The sequence below is a fragment of the Stenella coeruleoalba genome (assembly GCF_951394435.1).
Source record: "Stenella coeruleoalba genome assembly, chromosome: 1".
NCBI classification, from domain to species: Eukaryota; Metazoa; Chordata; class Mammalia; order Artiodactyla; family Delphinidae; genus Stenella; species Stenella coeruleoalba.
This window is the reverse complement of record NC_137169.1, coordinates 35,568,168-35,587,926: the sequence shown is the minus strand read 5'-3', so window position 1 is coordinate 35,587,926 and position 19,759 is coordinate 35,568,168. Positions and strand designations below refer to the sequence as shown.

At 39.6% G+C, this 19,759-nt stretch overlaps 1 protein-coding gene across 6 annotated transcripts in view; it reads right to left on the bottom strand.

The window, feature by feature from the left end:
• The window catches only part of ST3GAL3 (ST3 beta-galactoside alpha-2,3-sialyltransferase 3), a 232,937-nt gene that overhangs the window by 126,142 nt on the left and 87,036 nt on the right, over positions 1–19,759 (bottom strand). The gene's annotated exons all lie outside the window — the stretch shown is intronic.

The window sequence follows — 19,759 nt, the reverse complement described above, 5'->3', positions numbered from 1 at the left end:
GATGTGGGTTCGATCCCTGGTTGGGGAACTAAGATCCCACGTGCCGTGGGGCAACTAAGCCCGCACGCCACAACTACCGAGCCCACATGCTCTGGAGCCCGTGCGCCACAGCTAGAAAGAGAAAACTCGCATGCCACAACTAGAGAGAAGCCAGCGCGGTGCAACGAAGAGCCCATGCACTACAACTAAAGATCCCGCGTGCCGCAACGAAGATCCCACGTGGCGCAACTAAGACCCGATGCAGCCAAAAATAAATAAGTAAAAATAAATAAAACCCATGTTCCCTTTAAAAAAAAAAGAAAAAAAAGGCTCACTCACTACAAAGGAATGCTAGCTGGCTGCATGAGGCCCAGCGTCTACACCACAGGCAGCATCCCACCTCAGCATGATCCTTCAGATCTCAGGTGTATGTCATTTTTTCTTACTGCACATGGAAATCTGACACAAGAGTTATCATAACTGTAAGTCATCTGTCTGCACTGCTAGACTATAAGCTCTATAAAGGCAGACACTATATTTGCTTTATTCACTGCTATGTTACCAGCATAACACCTGGCAGGCAATAACTGTTTGCTGAAAGACAATGCCTCAAGAAATGGATGGACTTCAACTCCTTCAGGTAATCCTTCATAATCACTTTTTCTCATAATCAAGTGTTTATTAAGAACTGGGTAGCAGAGAGCTGCAGGATACAATTTTTTTTTTTTTTTTTTGCGGTATGCGGGTCTCTCACCGCTGTGGCCTCTCCCGTTGAGGAACACAGGCTCCGGACGCGCAGGCTCAGTGGCCATGGCTCACGGGCCCGGCCGCTCCGCGGCATGTGGGATCTTCCCAGACCGGGGCACGAACCCGTGTCCCCTGCATTGGCAGGCGGACTCTCGACCACTGCGCCACCAGGGAAGCCCTGCAGGATACAATTTTTGGTGAGTATCCAGAGGCAGATATTCTGTACTGCCAGTTAAGGGCAGATCCATATGCTTTGAAACCTACCAAGTAAAAGGTAAGGCTGACTTTTTTTTTTCTTTCACAAAAATGTAGAAGCACAATTAGAACACTTGTCTAATCAGATAGGTGACCATCCTAACTTGTATGAGATACAATCAACATCTCTTGCAAATTCTACTTCTTTATCAATGTTTCCCACATCTGTTTCCTCTCAATGTTACTGTGCCCTTTCAGAAGAGAAGCCCCTGTTTTTCTCTCTTTTTAAAAGAGCTTTATTGAGGTATAATTTACATACTATAAAATTCACTCATTTTAAGTGTACAATTCAATGATTTTTAGAAAATGTACAGAGTTGTTTAACCATCAACATACGCAGCTTTAGAACATTTCTATCACCCGGAAGATCCCAGGTGCCCAGTCATGCCCTGTTCCCACCCCCAGCCCCAGGCAACCACTGATTTACTTTCTGTCTCTGTAGATTTGCCTCTTGTGGACATCTGCCTATCCTTTTCTTGCTAGGACTGTTCTGATACGCCCCTTAACCACACGCCTACCTCCAGCTTAGCCCACTTCCATCATCCTTCATACTCCGCATGGTTTTTCTAAAAAGTATACCTGACTACGTCTTTGCTCTTGATTAAAATGCTTCAGTGGCTTCCCGTAGCCTGTAAGATAAACTCCAAGCTCTGACCTTCAAGATCTTTACCATTTTGGCCTCATGCCTCATGCTCCAGATATGCCAAACAACTTCTATTTCTCCAAAGAGATATGTATCTTTGTGTCTTCAGACACCAAACATACTGTTTTCTCTGCCTGTTTGCATTAAAAACTCCCACTTTTCTATTAAGACCCAGGGCAATCATCCCCACTTCTTGAAGGCTTCTCTGATCAGTTCTGCCCCTTATCTTTAGGCTGTCACTGCACTGCTATTATGGCATTTATTATACTGCATTATAATCCTTGTTTACTCGTCTTTTTCTCTCTTTAAACTGCAAGTTCCCTGAGGATAAGGATTGTCTGTTCATTTTGAGGCTTTGATGCCTAGGACAGTGACTGACACACAGAAGGTGGTCAATATGTTCGCTAAACAAAGGAATAAACTAGTAAATGTCTTTGCTTTCTTTCAAAGGTGATGTTATCTGAGTGATATTTCACAAATTGGTGAGGGGAGAGATCCATCCTGCATAACAGATTCTCATTCAAGTCAACCTTGAAATGTCCTTATACCATGAAGCTTCAGATGTTCGAGCCTGGCCTCATCCTCGAAAGATAAAAGCATTCCCACAAAGCAGTGCAGGGGGAATAAGGAAAGGGCCCTAGGCGCTTTCTAGGTGAGAGATCACAGTCACCTGGATGAAGATTAGGAAAGCCTTTCTGAGGGGTTGACTGCCCAGATGAGCAACAATAAAAACAGCATCTCAAATTTTTATTACAGTTGACAAGTGTTTTTCCAATTTCAATTTACTTTCTTTGTACTCACAAGTAGTCCTGAAATAATCTCCTTTAGAGTTTTCAATCTAAATGTAAAGAAAAAAGGCTACAAGTTAACTAAATGTGAACAACAGTTGTCTCTGGGTGAAAGAATTATAGATGATATTTATTCTCTGTATTTTTGAAAAATTTCCAGAGTGAACATGTAACTTGTATTTTCAGGAAAAAAAAAAAAGTCAAAAAAGAACTCTCTAATCCAGCTCTAAGATTTTAACCTCTAACACACTGGTACCAATGCAAAAGGATGGAAGGTTCTTGATCTCCCTTCATTATTCACTGTACATGCTGAAAAGCTATTCAGCTTTTCCCTTTAGTTATACTGAGGTCATCGTTATACTTCATGACACTTAAATATACCTCAGCAACCTCAATTCCTAAATAGACCGGCTTTTAAAAAATTCGTTTCTTCTTCCTTCCTTCTCACAAGTATTATCAAGTGCCTATTATGTGCCAGGCCTGGTGCCAGATACTAGAGATATGGAGCTGAATAGGAGCTGGTCTTTGCCTTCCAGCCAAGGAAGCAGAGAGGTTAATAGGCACTTAAAATAAAGTGTGATAATGGTGAGCAAGGGGCAAGCACCAAACAGATGACAGTCTTACTGGAAAGGAAAAGTTGGAGTTTTTGTAAATATTATTTCCAGTGGTAGTGGAATGCTCCCAAGAGCATGTGCCTTTAAACTGCAGAAGATGCAAGTGAGAGGGTAGAAACTCCAGGAGGAAGTTAGGGACATATATCGTGCTTTGTGTAAGTTTGGACGGATGTTGCTTTGAGCATTTTTTTTTTTTTTTTTTTTTTTTTTTTTTGCTTTGAGCATTTAAGGCAGAGATCTGAGATCAGTTCGGCCCTTCATTTTTTGTGTTTATTCTAAAGGATGTAAGATCATTTGAGTTATAAACCACTTTGACAGCTAAAGGGAAAATTCAGTGTTCAACAAATTGAGAAGTTTGTTTTGCAAGAAACGGACCAAGAATATCCAGACTTCTCCCTCTCAGGCTAAGAGATATGTCATTTTTATTTCAAACATCCTGGGTTCCAGCTGTTCCTGGTTCCCAGGCCAGAGGCGGCCATGTGGGGTTCTATACAAGTGACCAAACAGAATTATAGACCAAAGCACAACAGAGCATTGCTGCACGTGACTCTGTTCAGTGAGGAAACCTAGAATTTACTGGAAACCTTTTATTATGGTCAGATGTTTCCTGTGTCTGGTTTCTGAAGCAGATAAAAAGAATATAAAGAGAGGATGAAGAATGAGGCTTAGTCTTTCCAGTCATTGGAGAGGCTTCCAAAAGTCAAATTATGCAGTGAACAAGTTACATTTTGGCTACTACCTCTCATGGTACACATTCAACACACATATTCTGCTAGCCACCATGTGTAAGCCCTAGAGACGTAAGAATGAATGAAAAAAAATTATTCCCTGAAGTAGCTTGCAACCTAACAGGTAAATTAAAAACACATATAAAACTAAGCATTCTACAGTTAACAATACTGTATTGTACACTTGAAATTTGCTAAGAGTAGATCTTAAATGTTCTTACCACACGCATACATGCAAAAAGGTAACTGTGAGGTGATAGATGTGCTAACTAACCTTATTGTGGTAATCATTTCACAATGCATACGTTTGTCAAAGGATCACACTATACACCTTAAACTTACACATTATTATCTGTCAATTACATCTCAATAAAGCTGAGGGGGAAAGCTAAGTATAATATATGTATGGAAATAAGGGTAATGAGGGAGATACTTCATTGTTCATTAATTCAACATATTTATTAAGCAAGTACTATACACCAGACTTACGGATACAATAGTAAAGAAGAACGAGAATGCTCCTATTCTCAAGGAATTTATAGTTTAGTCAAGAACACTGAAAAAAAGCAAGTAAACAAAAGAACAAAACTTCTGACAGTGATAAGTGGTTATGAAGAATATCCAATGATGTAATAGTGACCATGAGGGGAAGTACAGGCAATGCTAGATTGGGTGTTTTGGGAAGGCTTCTCTGAGGAGGTGACATATGGCTGAGACTGGGAGACAGGAGCCCGCCAAGAAAAGACCAAGGGAAAAAGAGTTCCAGGCTGAAGGAAAGCAAGTACAGTAATCTTGGTACATTAAGGAACAGCGAGAAGGCCAGTGTTGCTGGAACACAGAGCACGAAAAACACAAGAGGGGTGGGAAATGAGGTCAGAGAGGAAGACAGGAGACAGATCTGTAGGAGGCCTTATGTAGGAGGCCATCGAGAGACGTCTGCACTGTATTTTTCAATAGCAGAGAGAAGCCCCTGCTTAAAACCCGGGAGTAACACGATCTGATTTATACTCTTAAACATAAACTTTCACTGCTATGCGGGAACCAAATTGACTGTTCTGGCAACAGAGTAAAAGGTAGATTAGAGGAGACAGACTGAAGGCCAGGAGACTGGTAGAAGAGATTGCAACATTCCAGATGAGAAGTGATGGCAGCCTGAACAAGGCAGTGACAACAGGAAAAAAAAAAAAAAAAGGATACTAATAATGTTTAAAAGGGAAAATTTACAGGACTAGTGACTTGTGGGACATGAGTAAGAGATTAAGAAGAAGAAGGATTATATCTACATTCTGGCCTTGGGCAAATGGATGCTGACCTTTGCTTAAGTGGGTGTAGCCTCCATCTAAACCACATAACCCTGCTTCTCCTCTGGTCAGACAACTGGACCACAGGTGAGCACCTGAGCCAAGAGAAGGCAATCCATAGGCAGATAGGTTCTGCCTTTGGAGTCTCTTTTGGAGACTTGACTTGGGATGCACAGAGAGTTGGGGCTGCTGGTAGGAGATACAAGCAGAAAAGCAAAGAAGAGCAGAGGCTGGGAGGCTATGGGTTGGACTTGATGCTGGGCCTTGGGGCCCATGTTAGTGGCAGAGCATCACAGTGAAGAGCCACAACGCTGCTGCTGAGGGCAACATGACACCTCAAAGAGCTGCCTTGGATCCAGAATATTCTTCCAGTGCCAGTCTCTGTGGCAGTCAGCTATCCCACGGATCATCTTTCCATGAGACCTTGGGGTTTAGCTCTTCCTCAGTTCCCTTGAGGCTTGGCCTATAATTGAGATTTTCATTTTTAAGTCTCCTGCTATCTTGGAGCTGTCTATAGTCTGAGCAAATTCACCTCCTCTACCTTCCAGTCCTCATGCTTTAATACCCAGGAGCACTTTCTGCATTCCCAATGACCTGTTCCAAGCACGACTCACCCCAAGGGTCTAAATCTCAGGAGAAGTAGAAGGCCCTACTTGGACCTTGGGTCTAAGCTGTGTTCTCCAATCTAGCTTTATGAAAGAGCTCTCAACTTTGGGGATTTACTGGTCCATCAGCAAAACTGATACTTCAATAGCCATATGGTTACCTGTGTCTTGTTCTACTTTCTCCACTGCTTAGATCCTGGGGGAATCTAACCCCTGGTCTGAGCCCCTCAATTTCTTCCCTCTCAACCCTAATCCCAAACAAACAAAACATGAGTAAATGAGATTCCTGAAGCTACATAGAGAAAAAAAGCCTGAGGACAGAAAACAAAACACAACCATTGATTTAGAAGAATGTGGTACATGGAAGAGAAATCAGTGAAATAATCAGAGATAGGAGTAGCAGGACAGAGGAAGCCAGAGGAGGTAAGAATTGTTTATAAAAACGAGTATCCAAATGTGGTAAAGAGGTGGAAGAAGCTGATGGATGAAAAGATGCTGCAGAATCGCTCACTGGGAGGGCATTTGTAACTTTAGTGGGAACGATTTCTGTACAGTGATCAGACTGCAGGGACTCAGTTGTGAATGGGTTAAGTGGAGGCTGTTGACTTAGTAGACTTATTTCAAGAAGTCTCTCCTTAGATTTATGTCATTAATTTAACTTACCAAACATATACAGAGTTCTTCTAAGCTCAAGAGACTAATCAAAAGATTAGACATGGTACCTGACATGAAGGAGTTTATGAACTATCAGGAGGATGATACAAAGATACAAAGAACTATATTACAGGTCTCTAGAAAAGGTGCTCCAGGAGTTAAGAGGCAAGAGGGAGAATTTTTTCTGGGAGAAGCTGGGAAGATATGGAGGAGACAGTATTTGAGCTGCTGTGAGATAACCTTTTGGGACAGGCTGTGCTGGTCGGGTGGGAACACTGAAGGAGAGGCACTGAAGCATGGGAAGTGAGGGGTGCATGGTTTCAGGAAGGTAAAATCATACCTAACTAATATATTAGAGTTTCTTTCAGGAGGTAAAAATGCATGTGACTAAAAGGGAACTAGTCAATACAACCTGTTTAGACTTTCAAAAAAGGCTTTGACACATCAAAGACTATTTTTAAGAAGTGAGTCACCATGAAATTGAGGAAGAAATTGCTATGTCATCAGGAGACAAAAGGCACTTAGCTGAGGAGCAGGAGCAGGACACCCCCTGGGGCATCAGCACCACAGGGAGACCAGGAAATCTGGGAGTAGCTAGGTTTCCACTACCTACTGCCCTCTAGGAGGGTGGAGGGAAGGGGGAAAGGGTGGCACTGCTTACAAACACCTGTTGGTGCAACAGAAGCTGGAATGAAAATGGTACTAGGCATGTGTTGAGACTGAGAGTGAGATGCTAGGATGAAGTTTGGAACTTTAGGGGCCTGGGAAAGTGTCAGTCATGGTGCCTTAGAAATAGGAAAGGGCTGGGTTTGGTGCAGGAACCATTTGCTGAACACTGATTTAGATTACACATACACCTCACTCCCTTCCAAACCCCTCAAAATGACAGAAAAGGTCGTTTGTTTGTTGTAAATTAGAAGTACACAGGAACAAAGAGAACAGGAGACACCAGCAACAGAAGTTTTGGAAAGCAGATAAACAAGTAGAACTTACTCAGCAAAACCAGGAAAGGTGAATCCTATACTAGTAGTGAGGAAGGCTGAAATATGTCCTGAAATACACCACAGAACTCCCCAAAGGCTCAATTGCTGGCAGCACCAGGTACCACTAGAAGTAGGAGAGAAGACGATACTAAAAACAAGACACTACACTCTTAAGTATAGGCTGACAGCCAAGACCACAAGGCATTAGAGGAAAGTATCTAATATAAAGACAGAGACCAAAGCAAATGAAAAATAAATGCCATGTGGAGGGACTTCCCTGGTGGTCCAGGGGGTAAGACTCCACACTCCCAATGCAGGGGGCCCGGGTTCGATCCCTGGTCAGGGAACTAAATCCTGCATGCCGCAACTGAAAAAAAAAAAAGAATCCCACATGCCACAACTAAGACCTGGTGCAGACAGATAAATAAATAAATATTTAAAAAATAATAATAAAATAAATGTAATGTGGAAAAAGAGAAAACACAAATAAAGGTGAAAACTCTTTAAAAAATCATTAAAATCTTCAGAAAGAAAATATTTTATTCACAAAGTAGAATTCATTTTTTTAAAAAAGGTACACTCAGTGAATAAAAACAAAAAATAACTTTTGAAAATTAAAAACATAATAGCAGAATTAAAAAGGATTAAAAAGTAAGTTGAGGAAGTCTTTCAAAATGTAGTACAAAAGACAAAGATAGAAAATGGGAGACAAAAGTGTTTTTTTTTTTTAAATTAGAGGACCAGTCTAGGAACCATCACAACTGAATTATGAAAGTTCTAGCAAAAGGAAAAAAAAAATTTTAATAGAAGGGAGAAAATATTCAAATAAATATTCCCCAGAACTAAAGAACTTGAGTTTTGGGGCCTGAAAGGGCCCTCTGAGTGTACCGCACAAGATGAAAAGAGTCCTCCAACAAATGCATCATCATGAAATTTCAGAACACTCAAATTTCCAGAGAGAAAAACAACAAAAAGGGTTTTATACAAATAATTTAAAAAAATCAGAGTGGCTTCAGAACTCTCAATAGGAACGCTGAAAGCCTAAAATACAGTGGAGCAGTATCTTCAAAATTCTGAGGGAAAATAATTTACAACCAAGAATTCTATACCCAGCCAGACTATCAATTAAATATGAGATTAGAATAAAGACACTTTCATACAGGTAATGTCTCAGAAATTCACTTCTCATGCATCCTTCCTAGGATATTATTAGAGGATGTGTTCCAGTAAATGAAGAAGAAAATGAAAAAAACATGGGATCCAGGAAATGAGATATACCAAAAGAGAAGGATGGTGATGGGAGACTCTAAGACCATAGTTGGGCAGCAGGGATAGAGAGGAAACAGTCCAGAGCAGTGCATGTCAGAAGGTTCCTAGAGAGATTTCTTCAAGCAAATGAAACTGATAGACTAATGTGTTTGAACATATGGAGAGCAGATTTATACAACTAGGGAAGAGTATAGAGTTAAATTAGTGGTCAATACATAGAAAACTAAGCAAAATAAAAAGCAAGATTGTTATTGACTTCAGGAAAAATAAAATGTGCAGTGAAAAAACAGTAATCATGGTATCTATGAATAGCATTTTCATGGCCATAATATACAGACTGAATGTTGTTCTAACTATATTAGGAGAATGGGAGGATGGACTTAGTATCTGTGGTGGAGGAGCAGTGAGTGTGATAGAGTACTAAATACCAAATCTTCAGCTTCCATTAGAGAAAGTCAATAGGTAATACTCAAAACAGAAATATCAAGAATGAATCAACTATACTTCGATAAAATAAATGTTTAAAAATTAACATTTAAAAAAGAAATATCAAGAATAGCAATATAACCATGTTATTTAGAGATCTGGAGGTAAATAGCAAACAAATTAGTTAAAAGAGTTGAAAACAAATGCCTCTTGGAGGCAGGAAATCAAGTAGTAGTGGTAATGGGGGAGTGCTTTTCTTGTTCATTTTTCTTGGTAACAAGTCTTGTAGAATTGTCTTTTTGAACTATGCACATGTATAACTTTAATAAGAAAAAACACTAAATTGACTTGCACAAGATTACACAGCCTACATTGGTAGGGCCGGAGCTTCAAATTTAGTCCATCTGGTTCTCTAACTTATATATCTACCAACAGGGTCAATGAAGAGTCTATTAGAAACCTAGAAGACTCATATTTGATTATAACCTATTTAATGCTTTACTAAGTACTATCTTATATTATTTTGTGATTACATTATCTAAATATGATCTATCAAAAATAATTAGTCTAGAATAAAAGATAGTTAAAAGATAAAACAATCAAATGTGAGGACCTTGCTTGGACCCAGATTTTTAGAAAAACCCAACTGTGGAAATGCATATTTAAGATAATTAGTGATATTTGAATATGAACTGGGTATTAGAAAATACTAAGGAATTATAGTTAATGTGAGATAATAACATAATGGCTATTTTTTTTAAGTTCTTTACTGTTAGAGATGATATTGAAATGTTTATGGGTAAAATGACTTGATGTCTGGGATTTGCTTTACGACCCAGTTAATTTTTTAAATCCAAATAATAAAAAAAAGATATGAATCTCCGCGAGAGCAGGGCCTGCAATATTCACATGTGCCAGAGACCTTTGGACAGGATGAGACTATTAAGTCATTTGCCATATGACATTCTTTCCTTCGTCTGGAAAAAGATGTACTTGATAGGCTACCATCAAGAGTACGGTGCCATTCCATTCTCAAGAGATAACTTAGTTAAGACAAAGGGAAGGAATAAGATGAAAAGTTGCTCAATAAAGTTTTTATATTTTGCCATGAAAAAAATTGTATACCTATTACTTTGTATTATTTCTATTTAAAAAGAAAAGATATGTACCTCTCAGTACCACAATTGGGAAATGAAAAGTAATTGGTTGACATCACTGTCATTCATCTTAAGTACTAAGAGTGGAAGGCATGGGGAGAAATGGAATACACTACTAATGGGAATGTAAAATGGTAAAGCAGCTTTGGGAAACAGCCTGGGAGTTCCTCAATAGGTCAAATATAGAGTTACCATATGACTCAGCAATTCTACTGCTAGGTATACATATACCCAAGAGAAATGAAAATTTTATGTCCACACAAAAGCCTGAACATGAATGTTTACAGCAGTATTATTCACAATAGCCAAAAAGTGGAAGCAACCTAAATGTCCACCAACTGATGAATGAATTGTGGAATTAAAGAAACCTCAGCTAAAACTGGAGTCAAGACAAGCCTGTAGGGGGAGCTCTCACACCCTGCCATGCATCCTCAACTATTCCAAATGGTAAGAGACTACACCAGCTCTCCAACAGAAAGGTGCCTCTACTATCCAGAAGGAAGAAGAAAACTTCTCTCCACCCCATGACAGCCCAGACAATAAGAGACTGTAGCAGTCCGACCAATGAGAAGCCTCTATGCTCCGGACTCCCAGCTTCCTCCAATGGACTCTCTGGTTATCACAGCCCCACACCCCCAACTCTGCCCTTTTCCCTATAAAAGCAAGTTCCCCTTCCTTGTTCTCTGGATTTGCCTATGGTTTACCATAGCTTGCATTTCCCAAATAGCAATTCCTCTGGTACTCCCGAATAAATTCACTTTTGCTGGTAAAATAACTGGCTATTATATTATTAAAGTTGACATATTTGGTGTCACAAATGGGGTCCAAAGGAGGCAAACCCCGAGAGATGACGGCTCATGGAATCAAGTGAGGTACCTGCACTGAGGCCCTTGTGTTTATCGCTTCAGCGAGGTGCTGCCTGCTTTCAATATGGGGAGTCTTCTCTCGCATTCCAAGCTCCGCTCTTCCGTGTTTTGAGCTCTCCAACTTTATTCAGGATGTGGAAAGGCTTTGTCCTCTATGGGAGAAGTTTCGGCCTTTCTGGTTCAAGGCTTTGTCCTTGGTGAGTACTCAAGTTGTTTTCTGGAGCATGCGGTAGCAAGGTTCTCTTTGGGAGATTGAGCTAACTGGGAACTGAGTTTGTTTTATTCCTTTTGGAATCTGGGCTGAGACTCTATCAACTTACGTGGGTTTCTGGGAGAACTTAGGGAAATGGGATTCCAGTCATCTAAATGTTCTGAAGGCAGCCCTCCTTTGGGGACTCTGGCCAGTTCCTGTTTAAAAACTGTGTACGCCCTTTATGTGCATTTTTAACTAAGTGGGCCAAACTAAAAGTAATCAGGAATTGCAGTGGCCATTGTGGGGAACTTTCAATCTCCCCAGATTCATTTTTCTTAAGATTAAATTGGAGGACCACAGCTCTAAAATTGCCCCTTTGCAAGATTCTGTTTCTAAATTGGCCAAAACAACCAAAAAGCAAACAAACAAAAAAACCTAAAAAAGAACAAAATGTCTTCCAAAGCCTCAAACTCCTTGTGTCCCCCTCCCCCAAATTCTTTGTCTTGGGCACCATCTTGTGTGTCTTCTCTGCCCGCTCTGTCTCAGACTCTGCTCTGGCAGCCATCTTTTGCCCAGGCCCTGCCCCCAAGGTCATCTTCCTCTCTCCTCTGCAAAAACCTGCCCCTTTAAAAATCAGGCCCTCTGAGGATCCAAATGCTAAACCCCTAATTACTGTTTCTAAGACAACTGGAGCAAATAAACAACTAAAAGGAAAGATTTAAACAGCAATAGTCCTAGATTTTTGAAAACGGACAAATAGACTGCAAAACTCCTAGGAGGAAATTTGCTTTCTGTATCTGTCTGTTTGGTGAAGCTTTTCGGTAAGTCACCTAGCCTGGTCAAAGGGTAAAACCTTTAAGTCCATCTTAAGGGGCAACCTTAAAAGAGAGAATTCCAAGCCACTCAGGAGACAACAGATTGCATTCTTTGACGGATATGCAGAAGTTTCTAAAAGACAATTTGACTCCAAAAACAGCTCTAAAAGGATCCTTACAGTATGCCAGAAACACACCTTGGATCAAACTATTCTTCTTAGTTCTGTATTATTGTACCTGAGAAATGGCTAACATTTTAAATAAAACTATAAGGTCCCTGTCTGCAACTGTCTGTGCACTCATGTGTATCTATATATGTATGTATATATGCGTGGTACTTTTTTTTTTCTACCTCTGGATGGTATTGCTAAAATTAATTTGTAAAAGAGCCTTATTTAATTGGCTTAGAAACAAACACACACTTAAATGAATTAAAATGTAATGTAAACTGGCCCAGGTGCTTTCTGGGTTTACATGATCTAGTTTTGAAAGCTAGTTTGGGGTTATTGGTTTAATTAAAACAGGCATGTCTTTGGAGTTACCAGTGCTGAAAATAATGCAGGCATACAACTTTTATTCTACCTGGGTTTATTGGTCAGCTAAGTTCATGTTATCTTTGCTACAAAGTTTATCAGCAAGAAAAATACGTGCGTGGTATGATAAAATTTTTCATGAGTGTCGAAAACAAGTGAATTGAAAGGATGTGGATGAGATACAAGTTTCTAGGTAAACCTTTTAAATAGCTTCCCCAAATCTTTTTGGCATCCTGAAACCTTACAGTTTTGCTAAGTTAAATTAAATAATAGGTAGTCATTAAATATCTAGATCATTTCCAAATAAGATAAAATACTGAAATATTACTTAAAATAGGTTCATCTACTTTTGGCTTCCTTTACAAAGGGACTAAAGATATTTGGGTCTACTGGTAAACATACCACATTGGAAAATTTCCTATGAGGAAAATTTGCTTTTAGGAATTATGAAAGGTACTCATAAATTTGTAACAGGCCACTCATAACTGTTTAAAGCTACCAGAAATAATAAGGGGAAACAACTATGTATGCAAGAAAAGTAAGATATGTGTTTTTGCTAAGAAAAGGTAGAAGAATGGAAATGCATTCTATTGAGGGAAAGAAAATAATTTTGTCCTAAAGTGAGGCTTACTATTTCAGAATAGGAAAGAGGAAAAACAGCTGAATGGAAATAGTAAGTTGTAGAAGATTTATGGAAAAAAATTTTTTGAAAAAAATTTTATGTGTGGTCAAGCTGGCTAAGTTAAAATGAATTTATTTAAAAATGAGTTTAATGTAAAAAAATCTAAAAATAAAAAGGGACTTCCCTGGCAGTCCAGTATTTAAGACTTCACCTTCCAATGCAGGGGATGTGGGTTCCATCCCTGGTCGGGGAGCTAAGATCCCACATGCCTGGGGGACAAAAAACCAAAACATAAAACAGAAGCAATACTGCAACAAATTCAATAAAGACTTTAAAAACGGTCCACATCCAAAAAAAAAAAATCTAAAAAATGAGTTTCATGTCAAAAATACACTAGTCCAAAACAAATTTTGTTTTTAATCTCTTAAAAGGACAATGTTTTATTGGACTATTGGCCTGTTCCTAATAAGAGATTGTGAAAAAGGGTTTTCCTATCCTTTAAGTAATTTCCTTAGAAAACAAAGATTTGTGTTTTACCAAAATTCTTTTCTATGCTTCATGTTGTCTTAATCTGGTCTCTGATTACTCAAGAAAACAGAACCTTCTCAATATTAAAAGAGCTAAGTTTTGCCTACAACTATGTAACCTTTTGTATTTGCCTTTGAAATATGTTACTTATTGTTACTTTGATCAAATAGATAATTAAATATCATTTCATAATAATCTATGATCCTGTTTGATCAAATGTCCAAAACCTTTTGATATTTTTTACAAACTTCCCAAAAACCGAGTTCTAAATGAAGTCTTTCTGACCTTGAACTAACTCTGGGACCTTCCACAGGCCCCTGGAAAATCTCAAAGAATTTGTCTCTCACCTGGTAAAATGTTAAGCTAATCAGGTTTATTTGATATGTTAAATTTTATCAGACATTTGTCAAATAAGAAGGTTTACTAAATGTTTTTACCTTTTATTTGTAATAGGTATATGTTAATAAAAGTGTTCCAAAAATTGTATGAAATTCCTGAAATTCTAAGATGTCCTGATTACAATGTTATGAGTCATAATTTAAAATGTATGTCATGGAAGGTAGGAGAACCCTTTGTCAATCCCACTATAATGAACTCTCATCAGATATTTAATAATGGGCATTTTCAAGTCTTTCTGTCAGTTATAGGCAGTTACTGCTTTACTTTAATGCTTTTGCAAATATGTTTCTTCTTTAAAGAGATTCATCTAAAAAGCTCTGACAGGTACTCTGGAAGAAGGGTTTTTGATAACTTTAAGATCATAAGACTGAACTGGGTAAGAATTTCTAAAACTAATGGAAAACCAATTGCTTTAATGTTTTGTTTTCCAGGTGTAAAGAGACCCTTTTTCTCCTCTCCTTTAAGCTATCTATAACTCACAGCAATTTGGTAAAGTGTACGTTCGCAACAAAGATTGAAGCATTTATCTTTTTCTCCCTACCTGGTTCCCCAAGAGTTCTGAAACTTATTAAATATTCTTGTTTTTCATGACAATGTATATATCTGCATAGCTTCAATGGGAGTCTGTTCTCCTAGTAACAGGATGCCCATTGCACTTGGCTCCTGCTCCTTTCAATCCACAACTGATACAGACATACTTCTATACTGTAAAAGCCTAATTACATCTATTAAAAATAACCATGCCCTAGTAGAGCCCCCTTTTTGCAGCACATTACCAGAAGACAAAGACCGCAAACATCACACTCCACAACCTGGAGATTTTGTGTACTGGAAGAGGTACCTTCAAAAGAACTCTCTCCAGCCTCACTGGAAGGGCCCCTATCAGGTACTGCTAACTAACCCTTGTAAAACTCCAAGGAGTAGACTCCTGGATCCACACGTCACACTTAAAGAAGGCACTGAACCCCAAAATGGACCATCTGGCGACCTGAAGATAAAGCTCACTAGGACCTGAAGCAGTACATCTGAGGCTGACAGCTTTCCCAAGATGTCTGAACCAAGCCTGTGTACCTTCTTTCAATACTGTCCCTCACCTTTTCTCCCTCCCTTCCACTGAAGGACAATGCCCTTGTTTTTATTTTCCAATCCCTTGTAAAAGGGGGAAACCTCTCTGATTCCTGGATTTGCCATCGGAAACATCAGTCCATCCAAGATAGCAATGACCCTTTTGTTCACCTTATAAGTAATTTCACTGGGGTTCCAAATGCTGTTGTCTGTCCAAATTGTTTCATGGGCCCATTTTATAGAGTCAGTGTGCTAAGCCTGCCTAAACTTACTCCCTGCTTCAATTTTTTGTTGTTGTTGGCTGCGTTGGGCCTTCGTTGCCGTGCGCAGGCTTTCTCTAGTTGCGGCAAGCAGGGGCTACACTTCGTTGCGGTGTATGGGCTTATCATTGCGGTGGCTTCTCTTGTTGCAGAGCACCGGCCCTAGAGTGCCCGGGCTTCAGTAGTTGCAGTGAGTGGGCTTTGCAGTTGTGGCTGCAAACTGCAGTGAGTTTGCAGTTGTGGCTCACGGGCTCTAGAGCATAGGCTCAGTAGTTGTGGCGCACGGGCTTAGTTGCCCCGCGGCATGTGGGATCTTCCCGGACCAGGGATCGAACCCATGTCCCCTGCATTGGCAGGTGGATTTTTAACCACTGTGCCACCAGCGAGTCCCCCTGCTTCCATATGACCCAACCTTGGAATGGGAAAACAAGATCTTTTAAATATTTGTATGAAAGGTTCTATGGAGTTGCCAGTGTAAGTCGCATCATTTGTAAACTCGCTGACACATCTATATGTCTAGGTAACCTCTTGGTGTGTAACAACCTAATGTGTGAGCCTTGGTTAAGTAATGCTAACACCTCTATGCCAACGAATGACTCCATAGATGCTATCATTTATGTAGGGGCCTTATATCCCCTGGTTACACCTTCATATGTAGAAGTTTGGGGAATGCTTTTATGCTTGGACAACTCATTGCCTTGATAGCTGGAGAATACAAGGACAGTGTACCCTTGCCATACATACATATATATATATATATATATATATATATATATATATATACATATATACACTTTTTTTTTTGGCTGCTCAGGTGCGAGGGCTTCAGTAGTTGTGGCTTGCCAGCTCTACAGCGCAGGCTCAGCAGTTGTGGCTGCATGGGCTCAGCTGCTCCGTGGCATGTGGGATCTTCCCGGACCAGGGCTTGAACCCGTGTCCCCTGAATTGGCAGGCCGATTCTCAACCACTGCACCACCAGAGAAGCCCTACCCTTGCTAATATTCACTGTCTTGTTCTCCCTACATAATCAAACAGAAGCCTCTCATTGGTCCATCCCATTAAACCTTTACAACCAGTTTAAGCGAGAACTTCCAGGAGGCATTCAAGATTCTGGTTTTGCCTCTGTAGGGAGAGCTTTCTTCCCATGGATCAGAGTGAGCACCAATGAACAAATAATCAGGAATCTCTCCCTGACATTAGGAGCTAGCTGACTCCATAACCAACACAGTTTCAGCTGTGCAGTGTTCGCCTATCTCATTGGCCAAAGTGGTTTTGGATCACCACACAGCCCTTGATTACTTACTTGCTGAACAAGGAGGCATCTGTGCAATAGCAAACACCTCTTGTTAAATGTGGGTAAATGCCTCTGGGGAAGTAAAGACCCAATTACCTAAAATTAAAGAGCAAGCACATTGGTTACAGCCAATTTCACCTGACAACCCACCGTCTTTTGATGTATTCAACTGGCCATCTTTGGGTCTGGGTTCCTCGTTTAGAACCATCTTGCAAACTGGATTTGTGAAGCTGTTTTTAATTCTGCTTATACACTTGCTAAGTTCTGCATCTATGACTTCTCAAATCTCTATAAAAATGACCTGCCTAATCAGATGATGCTAGCTCAGTTCTTCAGGATAATTTATAGCACTTACAACCTTGAGTAAATATGGACTTTTAACAAGAAATTCCTGAGAGTTACTCAAATGTGCCCTCATGAGGTTTCTAATTTGAGTATTTTCCCTCTGACATGGAATATGACAACCAGGGAAGGTCTGAGGGACAAACTACTACATGTAGAGATCCTGACTCTTGATCAGCAATGCTTTCAAGGAAAGAGCTTAAGCGAAAGGTGGAAATATGGAATTAAAGAAACCTCAGCTAAAATTGGAGTCAGGACAGGCCTGTAGGAAGAGCTCTCACACCCTACCAGGTACCCTCAATTACTCCAAACAGGAAGAGATGTGCCAGCTCTCCAACCAAAAGGTGGCTCTACTATACTATCCAGAAGGAGGTAGAAAACTTCTCTCCACCCCAGGACAGCCCAGCCAATCAGAGACTGTAGCAGTCCAACCAATAAGAAGCCTCTATACTATGGACTCCCAGCTTCCTCCAGTGGACTCTCTGGTTATCACAGCCCCTCCCAAATCCCATTCTTTTCCCTATAAAAGCAAGTTCCCCTTCCTTGTTTTCTGAATTTACCTATGGTTCACCATAGCTTACATTTCTTGAATTGCAAGTCCTCTTCTATTCCCATATAAACTCACTTTTGCTGGTAAAATAACTGGCTATTAAATTATTAAAGTTGGCAGGATAAATAAAATGTGGTATATCCACAATGGAATATTACTTCATCATGAAAAAGAATGAAGTATTGATACAAGCTTCAACATGGATGAATCCTGAACGCAAAGTGAAAGAAGCCAGTCACAAAAGTTCACACAATGTATGATTCTATTTATATAAAATGTCCAGGACAGGCAAATCTACAGTAATAGAAAGTAGATTTGTGGCTGCCTAGGGCTGGAGGTAGTTAGGGGAAAACACAGCACAATTGCAAATGGGTACAGGCTTTCTTTCTGGGGTAATGAAAATGTTCTAAAATTAATTGTGATGTTTGCAGACTGTGTGAATATACTTAAAAACCATTGAATTGTATACTTTGAATGGAAGAATTATATGGTATGTAAATTATATTTTAAGAAAGCTGTTACCTTAAAAAATAAAAAGAAGTGGAAGGCAGTTCACCTCATCTCTAGGGAAACATAAACCTCTGTGGTCATAGAGGTTGGCCATGGACAAATCTCATTTGTCTGCCACTCATAAAACAGAGGGAACTTTACTGTTTGGATTTTATTTTTTAAATGAAAGCAAGAAAGAAACCTCACCAGCAGAGGGCTAAGAAATCAGTGAAAGTAATAATTATTTATCACTTTATATTGAGGAGAAAATAAAAAGGACTTGGTTTAAACAACAACAAACAAACAAACAAAATACCTTTTCTGGTATCTGTCCTTAGTATTCTGAATCTTTTATTCAGCAACTTAAAAATTTTTTTTTTAATTTAGGGCTGGGCAAGAAGGAAGTTTTGCCTAATTGTTGGCTTAGAATTCTCCTATACCTGTACTTCTGTGTCCCCTCAAGCAGATGTTGCAAATTGGAGGCTGACATACGTGCTATGTTTAGTCCACAAAGTGCGAAAAGTTTTAAATTTATTACATTCATAAGTCAAGAGATTTCACACAAAAATGTAGACTTCCAGCTTCTCTTGAAAAATGGGCAGATTCTGGCCATAGAGGAGAGTGCTTCTTTATTCAGCAAGGGTAACAAATTATCTTTATAAACTGATATCCAAAGTACTCAAGGAATAAGTTCTGGTCCTCACTCTAAAACTAGGGAAGAAAACATAAAAGAATCAGGCACACAGGGACTGAACATAATCAGAAGCATAGCATGGAGATGTAGGAAAAAACATCTTTAGAGCCACACTTTGAGGTCACATCTCAAAGAGACAGTCTTCCTACCATTCCCTCTCACAGTATTTCTACACTGCAGATTTTTAGAAGCCTGTGTTTTAGAATATCCACAGGATGCTTGGTTCCACCTCCCTCAAAGAGATGAGTAATGTGTTCCTTCATACAGGGCTTATCCCATACTTATCCTTTATGACTCTCATCCTTTCTCTGGCCCGTAACCTAAAAAATCCAGTTCCTGATCAGCAATGCAAAGCTCCTGAATCTGCCAGAGAGAGGAGCCCACTCAGTGGCCGACACAACACCTGCACCCATACACAGCAGGATGCGGCCCTCTGGAAACATTCACTGCATAACCCTCCACAAGGGAATGAGACAGAAAACAGCTTTGATTTTTATTAAAATATGGGGTATACAGTCGCATTTGTTCAGTGAGACGAGAATAAAAATATCAAAAGAAAAAAACAAGTTAGAATCACCACAACTAACACTGTTTTAAATAACAAGGATTCAATATTATCATATACAATACATATTAAAATTGACCCAGTTGTCCCCCAAATGTCCTTTATGGCTTTTCTTCCTCATATCTGTGTTCCAGTCAAGAGTTTGCACTTGGCATTTGGCTGTTTAGCCTCTTTTAATTAGGAACAGACTACCTCCTCCATCTTTGTTTACTCATGTAACTGACTTTTTTTGTGTGTGTGGAATTTTTCAATTTTATGCTATTTATTTTTTATACAGCAGGTTCTTATTAGTTATCCATTTTAGACATATTAGTATATACATGTCAATCCCAATCTCCCAATTCATCCCACCATCACCACCACCACCCCCGCCACTTTCCACCCTTGGTGTCCCT